The sequence below is a fragment of the Acyrthosiphon pisum genome, chromosome A1, assembly GCF_005508785.2.
Source record: "Acyrthosiphon pisum isolate AL4f chromosome A1, pea_aphid_22Mar2018_4r6ur, whole genome shotgun sequence".
In the NCBI taxonomy this organism is placed as follows: Eukaryota; Metazoa; Arthropoda; class Insecta; order Hemiptera; family Aphididae; genus Acyrthosiphon; species Acyrthosiphon pisum.
The window spans coordinates 61,944,707-61,959,037 of NC_042494.1; the positions used below are offsets into that span (position 1 = coordinate 61,944,707).

General features: G+C 27.1%; 1 protein-coding gene across 1 annotated transcript in view; it reads right to left on the reverse strand.

The window, feature by feature from the left end:
- Positions 1-8,696, reverse strand: part of LOC100159027 — a 302,306-nt gene extending 293,610 nt beyond the window's left edge. The window contains exon 1 of the mRNA XM_001951204.5: positions 8,431-8,696. The gene's annotated coding sequence lies outside the window, so the exon portion shown is untranslated. The remainder of the gene's footprint in view (positions 1-8,430) is intronic.
- Between the last annotated feature and the right edge of the window lie 5,635 nt (positions 8,697-14,331).

A 14,331-nucleotide genomic window follows, 5' to 3' on the forward strand; every position in this document is an offset into this window, starting at 1 on the left:
CAGTTTCTATACATGATAAAATTTTCAAAATATTTTGATTTGTTTTGAGCTGTTTACGGACAATTTCAGTTTCCAATTTAATTAGTTTTTTTTTTTCTATGAATGTCAATAAAACTTTATTTGTTTGGCAAAAATATACTTGAAAATTTAATACAAGGCTCCACTATATTGTTAAAATGGTATTTGAAAAATATTAATAATCCTTAGTCACAGTTTTTTTTTATTAGCATTTAAAATTCAAAAATTGACAAAATATGGAAAAATCACGAAAATTACCTAATTATTTTGAGTTTATAATTCGTAAAAATTTTTCTTTTTAGAACTAAGATTTTAAAATGTAATAAAAGATTCCTTATAGGATAATCTACCTTTATCCAAAAAAAAAAATGTCTATAAGAAACTCAAATTAAATTTTTATGAGTGTTTGAAATTCATATTTTTACAACATTTGATATTCACTCGATTTCTTACGTAACGATTTTCTTATTTTGTTGTAATTAAAAAACGAGTGACTGTAGAAACTTGAAAATTTTACTGAATGTTTATATTTGCATTTTATATATACGATAAAATTTTGAAAATAATTTGACTCTTTTTGAGCTGCTTATGGACATTGTAAGTTTTCAATTTTTTTAGTTTTTTTTTCTATAAATATCAATAAAGTTTTATCTATTGGGCCAAAAAGTGTAAAAAATTAATACGAGGCTCCTGATACATTGTTACAATAGCAATTTTTTTTATAAGCGTTTGAAGTTAAAATGTTGACAAAATTTATCAAATTTAAAATTGAATAATTATTTTGTAGTTAAAAATTTATAAAATCTTCAACTTTTATATCTAAGGATTGAAAATTTAAAACAAGATTCCACGTAAATATTTAATTCTGTTACCAAAAATTCTAAGAAATACATAAGCACAGTTTATTTTTGTAGTCATTTAGACGAATTTAGACGAAATTACATATTAAAAAACCTGGAATAACTATTTTAGTTATTTTGTTGTGATTGTATAATATTATTTGTGGGTACTTGAAACTTCTAAAGTATACTATTATATATCTATGATAGTACCACGGTTTGTTGTTGATGTATAACGCGTTACCTCATGGATATTGTGATATGATTAATTTGGAATTTATTATTGATACCTATTATAGGTAGGTCAATTTTTTTTTAATACTATAGTTAAGTATACCTATAATAGGTACTATGTCTAATACCTAGACTGACAAACCGTCTCCGCTCAGAATCGTTTTTCTTATACAGTGATATTATATCATTGAATTCAAATTTAATACTATTCATAATACAGTGACCCACTTGTAACCTACTGTACAGCAGAGCGACATCCACTTACCCACCTTTTTTCAGTTGTATGGTCGGCATGATGGCAAAAATTCACTTACATTATTTTGATGTATTACTTTAATTATAATTTATGTTGTACTTATTTATATATTGTTAGATAACTATTTATTAAGCTCATTTATGTTAAAATTGTTACTTTATTCACTATTATCACTACTGTAAATGTACTTGAAATTGGACAATTTGTTCGTAATTAAATCCGAGTATATTATATTATTATTTATTCTATATTGATATATGATTAGATAATATACAATTGTTATCTTGCAATCTCGATTGGTACCTACAATTCATACTTACAACAATTATACCTATCAGATCCTCCAAAAGAATAATAATAAACGTTCGTTTTATTAATCCGTGTCAACCTATTGACATCAATCAGACTGATTTAAAATGCACTTAAAATTCTTTTTTAAAACCGCAATCACGATTACTTTGCGCGTTTACTCTGTGGAAGAAAGTACTATGTTCATTCAGAGAACGTCGCGCGTTGCACGCACAACTATAATAATATTATTATTGCAGGCGCAGGTAGGTAGGTATATTATATCGAGTGTTTTTATTTCAGCTGTCGAAGTCCAATAATTTGCACTCTTTCTCGACCCAATAATATATTATGACGACGAACATAATATTTTAGTAGGCATATTAGCTGCGGCTGTAACATCAACTGCATAATATAATATTTTATAATGTAGTGTATAACAGTCGTAGGTAGGTACTTTCGTCCGATAGGTATATAATATCATAATATGCATCTCCCTTCGCGCGTGCCACTGACAAACTTTGAAACGCACATTGAATACTCAATGTACTAAATATATAGGTAATACGTATAATATGTATGTGTATACATTGTAGGTGATATTACATCTATTGGTGTATATTTGATATAGGTATAACTATTTGCAATGGGGACAATGCACTGCATGCGTAGATGATTTTGTAATGGTTAATACGTTTATAATAGTCGTACGTGACGATTTTTTTTTTAGGCTTTAACATTCTGAATTCTAAAACTATAGTTAACAGGCGAAAAACTTCGGTTAACATTTGTATGACAGTAATTCGTTCTTTACTATTATATTATTGTATATTATATAGTTTTTATATACCTGTCTATATAATATAATATCGTACATTTGTAGTACATATTTATATTTACATTTTTATATCGGACTCTGTAGTCTGCGTGCACTTTGATAATGTCAATGGACCGAGAATTCCTTCGCAGTAATAACGATTTTTTCTAGTTCCACAATTTTGGACATAAGTTCTGACAAATAATCATGCATTGTACTGGTACAATTAGGTACTATATATTATATTTATTATTTAATATTTTTACACGATATAAGATGTAGCCATGCGGCACGTAGGTACATATAATAATATAGGGTCATCATCTGAGGTATACGATAATATAGTATATATGTATAGTCGTATAGATAGGTATATGGATATACCTATCATACCTATTATATGGACTATACGTTTAAATTGAATACTATTTGTCTTACCAGCCATTCGTTTTATAGTCAACGATTTTAACGTTTATAGTAAACTAGGTACCTACTCGATTGTATTGTGAATTGTGATGATACTATGATAGCTATGAATTTCGTATTTACCAAGTATTTAGTTAATATAGTACTAATTAATTTTGTTTAAGTTATTAACTTATAAAATAATACTTTATAATTATTCAAAACATAACGAAAGTTTAAAAATACATAAAAAACTTATTTTATTATCTGTATTATTTGAGCTAGCTTCACCTAATTAATTTATCAATGATCACTGTTTATAAAAATATATATATATAACTTGAATTATCTAATTGTAAAATAATTAATAATTAATTCTTTTTTTTTATTTAGTTCAATTTTGTTTATTATAAAAATAACAACAAAATAATATTTATTTCGCATATCTTTCATTATCGAGATTTTAACTCCAGTCAACGCAGATTTAAATATTAGCCTCAACCCTATCGCTTATTTCATCACCTGCAGTACACATGTTAATTGTTAGCCAAATTAATACATCGTACATAAACAATATGAAGACAGCAATTTCACACATTTGAGTAATGTTCTACAGCAATGTGTACAAATTAGACAATAGGAAATAATCGGGTTGACACGTATAGGAAACGCGACCTTCGTGGTTCGTTGCATTTCTAAAAAAATACAAAGGGGTCTGATGTGGTATATTTTATCATTGATATATCTAATACAAAAATAATAAACGTCGGTTGATGTTTATCCGATGAGCCTACTTGCCTACTTAGTACTTATAGATAGGTATCGTGTATTCGTGTATAATAAATGGAACTATTATATGCCATTTGATGTTTTCCTTGGTGTACAGCCATGACAGTAATAATGCGTTTATGATGATGCTTTATTTTCATCTTATTCCATAATTGAAACTAACACGCGAAAAATCGAGGTTAGCCGCGTTAGGTTAACGTGGGGAGAGTTTTACAAACCAGTCTCGATCTCAACCTAGTATAAGACGGGAGGCAGTGAAACGTATGTAACATAAGGAACCACCGCGTCGGATGGGCTTCAGTGCTTCACAATTTAATGTCGGACAACTGTTATAATTGATAATTATTAATTAGTAAGTAGGTATAAGTAGATACAAAATCGATAGATTAAAAATAATTTTGTTTTAATTTAACTATATTCATATTATATAACCGTGTATATAGAACAAACTGTATAGTGTATAGTGCATAAGCGTAATTTGTCAATTGATTTGGGGGGGGGGGGGGGATAAATTTATAAAATCAATACAGACCCGCATAATTTTTATATTTGGTCGATTTAAGAATGAATATATTTAAAAACTTAGCGGGGCTTAAAAACACTAAGAGGGGCTAAGCCTCCTAATTATATTATTTAATATACGACTTATTATTTAAAAAAAAACCAAATTGCGCCAATGGTATAGTGTATTCCAATATTATTTTCGCGGACATTCACCACAAAAAATTTCATAATCCTTCAATATACCAGAAAATATGAATTAAAATCAAATACATAGGTACATACAATAATGGACATACTGTAAAAATAAGATAATATGTTTTAATTAGAAATTTCCTTGATGAACTTAATACATTTTTCTTAGTGATTGTTATTTTTGATAATAACATATTTTAGTAATAACTAATTATAATACAAAATGTAATACTTAACAAATCCAACCAAACAATTATAAAAACCTTTTTAAATTTGATGATTTCAATAAATTGTATATTATGATATTTTGACAGTACTAACTACTAATATTATATAGTTATGATACACGTAGGTAATCGAAAAAAAATCCTCAAAGTAAATACTTATATACAGGGTGTCCCGTGAAGATAAACCCATTAGCCCTAGAGCAGAACTAGCCGCCCGGACAAAAACCGGTTTTTTGCCGTTTTACCTATAAACTTAAAAAGATTATTAAAAACCACGAGATTTAATAAAATAAAATGTTGAAAAGTCAAAATGTTGACAAAAATAAACTCTATAAAATGGCTATTTTCAATTGTTTCAAAAATAAAAAATAACTTTTTTAACTTTTTTCGAAAACAATGTAATTAAATTAAAAATAAAATATGTGTAGTCTTTGTCTATATGAGTCTAATACAAAAACAGATTTATGATATATTTATTATCTATGAGATATCGCAATGAGTAAATCCTCGCGGGACACTATCTGTATTAAGTGTTTGAAAGAAATTAAAATAATTATTAATCATTAAAGTCATTACATATTTCTACAGGTACCTGTAGGAAGTAGGAACCTATCTACTAGTGCTGACACTTCCACAGTCGGTGACGTCAAACTCAGTCAAAGTATTCGTAATAATGTACAAAAAAAAAACATAGTAGTGCTGAAAATTTGAAACGAAAAAAATTAAAAGAACATACAGACATTAACAAAAATATTAAATAACTTTTCAAAAAAAAGAAATGAAACATAAGTATTTTTAATTTGTTATGTACAAAACTTAAATACTGATATACTTTTACATAATATTTTATTCTTGTTTTCTTAGTATATGTATATCTGATTGCGTTGTATTCGAGATTTATTAATGAATATATGTATCGACAGTACAGAATTTAAAAAAAAGAAAATTTTAACGGCAATTTTATACGACCGTTTTAACATTTTTAAACAAGCAGTTGTACCAACAGTAAATTTTGAGGGCTATAAATATCACAGTTTTTGACTTTTTTACAAAATATGTAACTACGATTTTCCGTTATCTTTTATCATTAATATATTTTCTCTTTTTCCCAAATTAATATTTTTACATTTTTATAAATTATCTCTCATAAAATTGTAATCTTTCAACATTTGTAATATTTCAGATTCATCAGGTCTTAATCCTAATCCATCAACATCAAATTGTGTTTGTACTTTGTAGGTATATATGAAGAGAGTGACGAATATTTATAATAAAACATTCTATGTTTACGTACATAATTTTTTGATATAAAAACATTAAAAATATTTTTTATTGTTAGGGGGTTTGTATTATTGCGTATGGTGACAAATATCCTAGATCCGGCACTTTAACTATAGAGACTACATATTAAGTGATATATTACATCGTATATTGGAAAATGATTTATCTGTTCTCAGTTTTATTATAATTTTTATTTGTTGAAACAACTAAATATTATTGTTATACATAGATATTATATTTATACATTGTATATCTTTATACATTTAAACAACTACCTATCAATACGAAAATAAGTTTGTTGTGTTTTTTTTTTTAGTTCATGCTCTCACTGCTGATTTATTTTCTAATTACATTAAAATAGTGACATCGATTTAGTTGTATTGTAAACAATATATATACTAAGAGAGTTTAATGTAATTTAAGATTGCTTTCGTATATAAAAAAAAATATCTTTCCCATAGTTGATTTAATCATCAGCTATTAATTGGCAACCGTATCGACTGGAAAAAAATATTCACCGAGACAATTATTTTGCTTTATTTAACATAGTTCAAATAACACAGCTTATAATATATTATGGTAGATAACTAAATAATAATAATAATTAATAAAATAATATTTTAGACTTGGTATTTAATTTGCTATACAACTATATAAGTTTAATCAATTTTAGTACAGTTAAATTATGATCTGATTGTCTAACTGTACATATTTCGTGGTTTAAACAAAAAATAAATTATTAGTTCAGTGAAACAAATAATATATTATAGGTAGTCTTATCAAACATTAAAAACTATAAGGAATAATAATGGGTAGGTAGTACCCATACTGGTATTAGGTAGGTACCTAATTATAGAAGTAAGAAATATTAATATTTAGGTAATGTAAATGTTTTTGAATATTTGGTTGTTTTCAATTAGCGAGAAAATTATTAAATTATATAGCCGTGAGAAATTAATTAGTATATAATGCATTACATATTTACATGGAAGGAAAATGTATGAAAACATCTTCTGACTCTGAAAGATTTTAAATTTTAAAATTCTTATTCTATTTTAATAGATTAGTTTTATAATTTTCTTATAGTAAAAATGCAAAAAAATATCAAGCGAAATGATTTGCTGTAATTAAAAAAAAATAGTCCAAAAAAGACTTGATATTTTAACAATTTTTAAAAATAATTGTATTAATGCAATGACTTATGATTAGTGTCGATAATGCAGTGATCATTTTTAAATTTATATTACTATGGTTTTCCAACACTGACTTGCGCTAAAATCGAGGCGATTTCTCAACACGAATTCCCAGTATTCTGGCCAGTGCCTCTACTTTGTTTCTAACAGTATTTTTTTCTTATCACCTGCTTAATAATCACATAAATTAATTTGAATATACCTTTAATAACTACCTAATTATACCAAAATGGGTAATAAAAGAAGAACGATTCGGGCGTACATTTTATTCTAAAAAAAATCCATATCATAAATAAATAATTTCTACATACAAATTACAATGTATTAAATAATAAAAAGTTAAGCAAATTACTTATAATTTTAAATTGATGCCACGCATTTGTTGTCTCCATTTTACTAGATAGTTTTTATATACGGTAAGTTTATGTTCATAGAGTTTAGGTTTAGACCGTTTAGAGTCGTAGTTTGGTTACTTTTAAAACTTGTGTGAATTAATTACCCATCATCAAATGTAAAGGTAATAACATAATAATAAATAATGTACTTACCTCTGTTTTTTCAAATGATTTTTTGGATTTTTTAAGTTTAAAGAGAGTTATAAGTTTGCTCAATTACTTTTTAAAAAAACGGTCATATAACTCGTTTGGACATTGAAAAATCAAAAAAAAAATATTAGAGACAACTAAATCAATATGCTATTGCCTTTAAATTTAAAAATATTAAGTAAATTTACTATAACAACTCACATAAAAAAATGTAAGCTGCTGAACTACCAGAACTAGGACAGATTCAAATGCATAATAGATGCGGGTGTGGTGCCCTAATTATTTTAACTTATTTTTGAAATTTATTATCAGTTATCAGCCGGCAAACCGTGGGTTATATCTACTTGTATGTGAAGTATCATACCATTTAGTCAAAAAAATATAAAATTGAAATGTCAAATATATTTATATATCTGCAATCGTCATTCGTCTACGATTACAATATACTTATATGATATTGTATTGTTTGCCTTGAAAATTGATAGTTAGAAATGAAAAAATCATTCCAGGGAGGGTTACTAAAGTTCACAATACCCCTCCCTCATCACCATGGTTGTGCCACTGATATTAGTGAGCTATTTTGATTATTTTAAATAAAAAGTATTGACTATTCACGAGACATTTAATTTTTAGTCTTAAAGGAATCAATATAAGTTTAAAAAAAGTTTTCTATAATCAATTCAAAATTCTTAAGTATACTCAAGGTTAAGCATACGATTAAAATAAATAAAATTAAGTAAATTAGTAACTATCGTTTTATAGTACATAGTCTTTAAATTGTCAGTATAATCATTAATCACCAATCACTCTATGAATAACCATTAGTTTTTAAAAACATTTACCTTTTTAATGAATCTTCCAATTTAAGCACCGGGAAACGAAGTCATGATTGCTAAAATCTTATATTATAGTGAACTAAATACTTTAAACACAATTATTTAACACTATCAATATATGTATATGGTTACTTATCGACAAATATTATGAAGTTCACTTTGTTTCAATATTAAATTATAATTAATTAAATCGTTCATAAATCGATAAATTTAAGGTACACCAACCGCACGTCTACCTACCGGTGGTTCGGTCGCGATACTGCAGTGGTACGTTTGCGTTAACCGGCTAACGGTAACATCTATAACGACTAACGATTCTTTCACTTTACTCCCACCTTAAACATGCATTTGGACTTTAGTATAATAGTATAGCATGTGGTTTTATGGTTTCTGTTTACAGTTTTTCTATAAAATAAAAGTATATTAACTCGCCTCACAAGAAGATTTTAGGATATAATCATTGACCTGTTTTAGCTCAGAGAAATATAAATAATAATTCAAAATTAATAGATTTTTTTAATATAATATAGTTTTGGATTTAAACAGCTATTTAAATTTGTTCGTGTATTTATGTAATAACTAATAATATGCGTTTTAAAATATTTTCGATAGTATATAAAAAATAATCTTAACTCTAATAAGTATTTAACTATAATATATAATACAAATGTTAACATTAGTAACAATTAGGTAGTAAGTACAAATATCTAGGTAAGTTCAACAGTTATAGTTAGGTTAAGGAGATTTACTTTGATGTTATATAAACAGCCAGGCGCGCACCCAGGATTTTTGTTTGGAAGGAGCTTACACACAAGTAAACAATTTGTACACTTACGTATACGTACGTCCTTATCACGTACTAATTGAACTATTTATGTGTAGGTATCCAGTAGCGTAGCCAGAGGGCAAAGGGGGCTAAAGCCCCCCCCCCCGTGTTGACCTTAGGATTTTATCAAGACTAATAAAAAAAATAAAAAGTGTAAATAAAAGACATATTGTATTTGTATTTTTTGTATTTTATTGTGAGATTTAACCAGGGGCCCCATACAAAGTTCTTGGCCACGCCACTGTAGGTATCTAACGTCTACTATATTTGTAACGTAATGCTGTAATGTATATTTAAATAAAAAAAGGCTGAAGCCCCAAAGCCCCCTACCTGGGTGTGCCATTGTAAGTAGCATAAAAGGGGTATTATTTATTTTACTGAATGTTCAAAAATAAATACCATCTATGTATAATATTAAATGCATTGTTTTTAAATGAGTATTTAGTCGTTCTGTTTCAGCGGTATATTAATTTACAATGAACAAACTCAATTTTCAAAAATAATTATTTGATGTAAAAACTAAATTTACGCAAATAAATATTTTCAAGAGACAACAAAAAAAAATTACATAGGTACCTACTTTAAATGATAGTTGTAGTTTACTTTTAAATTGTATTTTAGAATATCTCCATTGCAAGTATACAATATTCTAATTTGTTGAAAAAAGATAAAAACATTTTTTTGACATGAATTTTTAACTGGAGGAAATATCACAAGGTTAGCAGCAGCAATACAACTTTCAACATTTTAGTTAATTTAAACAAAAATATAATAACTTATACATTTGGACGTGAAACAAAAATCACTTTTTGAACAAATAATTAAATATGGTTAAATGTGTGAAAGCTTTACAAGTATGTTTATTGAGGCAGAATTTATTTATGGTAAGAAGATAATTTTTTTTAGTAGGTAGGTAAATATAATTAAGATGTTTGAATTTTCAATGTGTTCAACGTTTTGGCCTTAAGGTTATTTTTACTTATTAAAAAATTATGATTTCTAGATTAATAAATACCTAATAGTAAAGAAAATGTTAATTTGTTACTAGTCAACAAATTCAATTTGAAAAATAGTGAATCCTTAGCAATACATTTAGAGTTTTTTTTTTGGAAATCAATAAATCATACACGTGTGTTGACAGCTATAACCAATAATGGTATATAATATGATTGGCAAGGTATTAAATAGGTACATATTTTAATTTGTTAATGGTTGTTATTCAGTGAGGATTGATAGATCAATGAAATGTACTATTCAGTAAAATCTTTTGTGTAATATACCAACTCCTTACAGTACTCAATAATAGGTAGGTACCTATATACTAACATACCTACTCATAAATGACTCATCGTATTAGAGTCATGTTAGGAAGGATAGGTAGGTACTCGATGAATCAGAAACTGTATCATGTAAATAATAAATAGAGATACAATATAAATTACCGTTTTTATTGAAAATCATAGTCATAGGTAGTGTTGTATAATCTTATATTCTTTTCTTATAAACATAATATTTGCAAGGGTATAGTATATCATCGTGTACCTACACATATTTGTATTCATGCAGTTCGTGTTATCATGGTCGTACGGAAGAGTTTTGGACAAAATTACATAGGCAGGTACCTATACCTATAGGTATACAAGAAAATAAATCGATCGGTGTTTATTGACTGTGACTTAACATGTGCATTATATTTGTTTATACCGGAACCAAACAAACTATGTGATAAATATTTTAACATCACCAAGTAAAAAAAAATAAATAGCATTTTTACAGCTGGCATGCTAATGTTTCTTTCGTTCTATGTGGATTATGATTTATGGGCTATTTTATTAATAATTAAACGTGAGAAAAAAATGTAGATACCTATGTATGTTTATTTATGTTTTCCTAGTTTTGACTGTAAATACACGTTTTTTGGTTTCAATTTTGATTAACAAAATAACAGGTAAGTTGGAACTTATCAACTAGGTACTTAAAATCACTGATTTAATTAATTCGATAGTTTTTATTTTAAAAGGTAGTTAAATCAAATTATTTTTATTTAGATAAGTCCTTGAAAATATTAGTTATGTATATTGGGTTTAGTTATGTGCTTATGTTTATTATTAATGGTTAATAATAAAATACAATATACATTGTATTAAAATTAAATTAAATTTCTATACAGTCAACAGAAAAATCGAGTATTTTATTGTGATTGTAAGTTTAAAAACCTAAGATACAATTCACATCTAGGCATTCACTTATTGTAGGTAGTAGGTACTATGTATACCTACAGTATACTGTATATATGTATAGGTAATTAATCTGCATATTGTATACATGATTATTGATCACTGTGAAATAATTTAGACAATAAAAGTGTTTTTTTGGGAGATGGGAATGTATTGACAGCGGTCTATTAAACTCGGAAGAATACGTCAACTGAATATTGCTGTAGTCTGTAGATACGACAGTACCTATGGTAGATTTAAGAACGAAAAAATAGTTTCTGGGCACAAAACATGCATGCAAGTGGCATATACTCCAAAGTCTCCATATGAATTATATATATATAGCTTAAAAAATGATAAAATAAATATAAGCATTCACTTAAAAAATTATATGTAGGTGCCTAGGTAGGTGGTATAGTTGTTACAGACTAATAATATGCGTATTACATATTTTTAAAAACTATCTAATAAACTAGACATTTAATTTTGAAATGGTATCTAAACCACCCCATGTTTCTACCTCTAATATATTATATTGTGTAGGTATTATGGTTTCGTTTACCTACACTCCACTGGCTTCATTAAGTACACATTTAACAGTATATGATAACAATAAAAACCGTGGTAGGTACCTCGTACACGTAGGTATATTGTATAATATAATGGTAGAAAAAAATACAATAACAATGTAATTACGCACTATAATAATATATAAAAAAAATACGCACATCAATGAGACGGCATGTATACTTATATCTAACGTTGAATATAATATTATATAATTGTCGGGACACGACTTAAGTACTTAACGTTGTTGTAATTTGTCTATAGGTACGCGACATGATGAAATAACCTTTTTTTGTTATTACCAACATAACTTATTATTAATATTATCGCGTACATGCAATCTTTATTTAGATCTTACGAAAAAAAATATTTGTTACCTATCCCATTTAAACGGAAAATTTGCATTTAGGTACTGTAATATTTTTTTATAACTTGTTAGTCTTAAAATAATTCCACTAATCGTAGACGGATAATATAATTCTTGGCATCCCAATATCCCATATTCCCATTACGAGACGTTCGTGTTTACATAATATATAGAGTATAAAGTATAGGTAGGTACTATAATAGTAGGTGAATGTACGTAACAAAATTCGCACCTCTCGAAAAAGACTGGCAAAATTAAAAATTCATCAATTTTGATTTATAACTACTTTCGAATAGATGGTGAAAAAGTAGATCTATAAAATGCAAGAACGCTACATTGAATATTATTTTTCATTTAGCCACTAAAAATATGTCGGTATTTAATTATTTAATTTTTAGCTAATTTTCAAAGAAAGAGGGCCATATTTATTTTATGACAGTATACTTATTTAAATTCTTCCAATTAATCACTAAAGTAAAATTTCAAGACTATTATTCACTATAGCTATAGTATAACACGTATACATTTTTTTTATGGGTTTGATAAAATATTGGGTGGGTCTCTAGTAGGGTTGCCAACCGGCCGGTACTTTCCCGGCCCGGTCGGTATTTCACATATTTAGACTTAAAAAGCCGGTTGCCGGTATTGACCTATAAAAAGCCGGTATTTTCAAAGTAATTATAAAATTATAAAAAGGATTGGATTGGAATACCTGAAAAATGGTTTGATTATGAAAATTCTCCATTTAAAATGTTTTCGTGTTTGAAATTAAGTGAATAAACTAACAGATTTACTCGACCTGGCCAAATTAATTAAGGTTCATGTCAATGGAGATGAACTGTACGAAGAGCTTAATTTGATAAAGTTATTACCAAATGATATCCTAAATAATACACAGTGGCGTATTTTCAAATTTTTCTGGGGGGGGGGTCCTCAGTTTATACATAATTAATATAAACTATATCTTGTAATAGTTACGTCCTTATGAAGTTTTTGGAGGAAGTTGAACAAAATATGTAATAGTATAGTCTAAGTCTTATGTAATATTATAAATATATATTGTATTTAGCACTACATATGAAAAGTATTGTTATAAAATAAATTCCAGTCGTCTAGATTTTTTTGCCAACTCCTCTATCACTTCATCAACAGTGATTTCAACATCCCTGTGAATATTTAACATAGCCCAATCCGTTAAGTCTTTTCTAAAACAAAACAACCACAAATATTAGTTTTAAAATTAAAATGTCTTAATAATATTTTATTACCTCAGATATTGTATTTCGTAGATATGTTTTAATTCGTTTTAGTGATGAAAAAGTCCGTTCGTTTGAAGCCGTAGATATAGGAAGCGTAGACAAAATTTGAAATAACTTATTAACTCCTGGATATATGTCTGCATTACACAACTTCAGTGCATCAATTGAATTTTTTGGTATTATTTCCAATTTTTTAAGTTTCCTTTGCCACAGTTGGAACTCTTCTATTATTGAATTATTACCATTTAAATCTTCTTCATAAAATACAGCTAATTTTTTGAATTCTTCTTTTGTAGAATTCTCGTCGAAAAGACAAAATATCAATATGATTAAGAAATTTAGATTTTAATTGACTTATAAAAGAGTCTAAGTATGGAATAAAAACCGATATGCGAAAATATTCTTCAGGATTATTAGTTTGTACGTTTATTCTATGTACTTGTCTTTTATTAATTCTCGGAATTGTCATTGTCACATTGAACTTGTCAGCAATTTTTTTGGCAGCTAATCATGCTGCAGGAACATTTATCTGTTTTAGCTGTTGTAACTAATTTTAAACTATATTTTGTTAACGGGAAAAAACTATCTCTGCGCGACCGCTCGTGCTTACATATATCGGGTTCTGCAAATATGTAAGAATTTTAGTGTTTTTTTTATGAGAGGTTCTGGGGG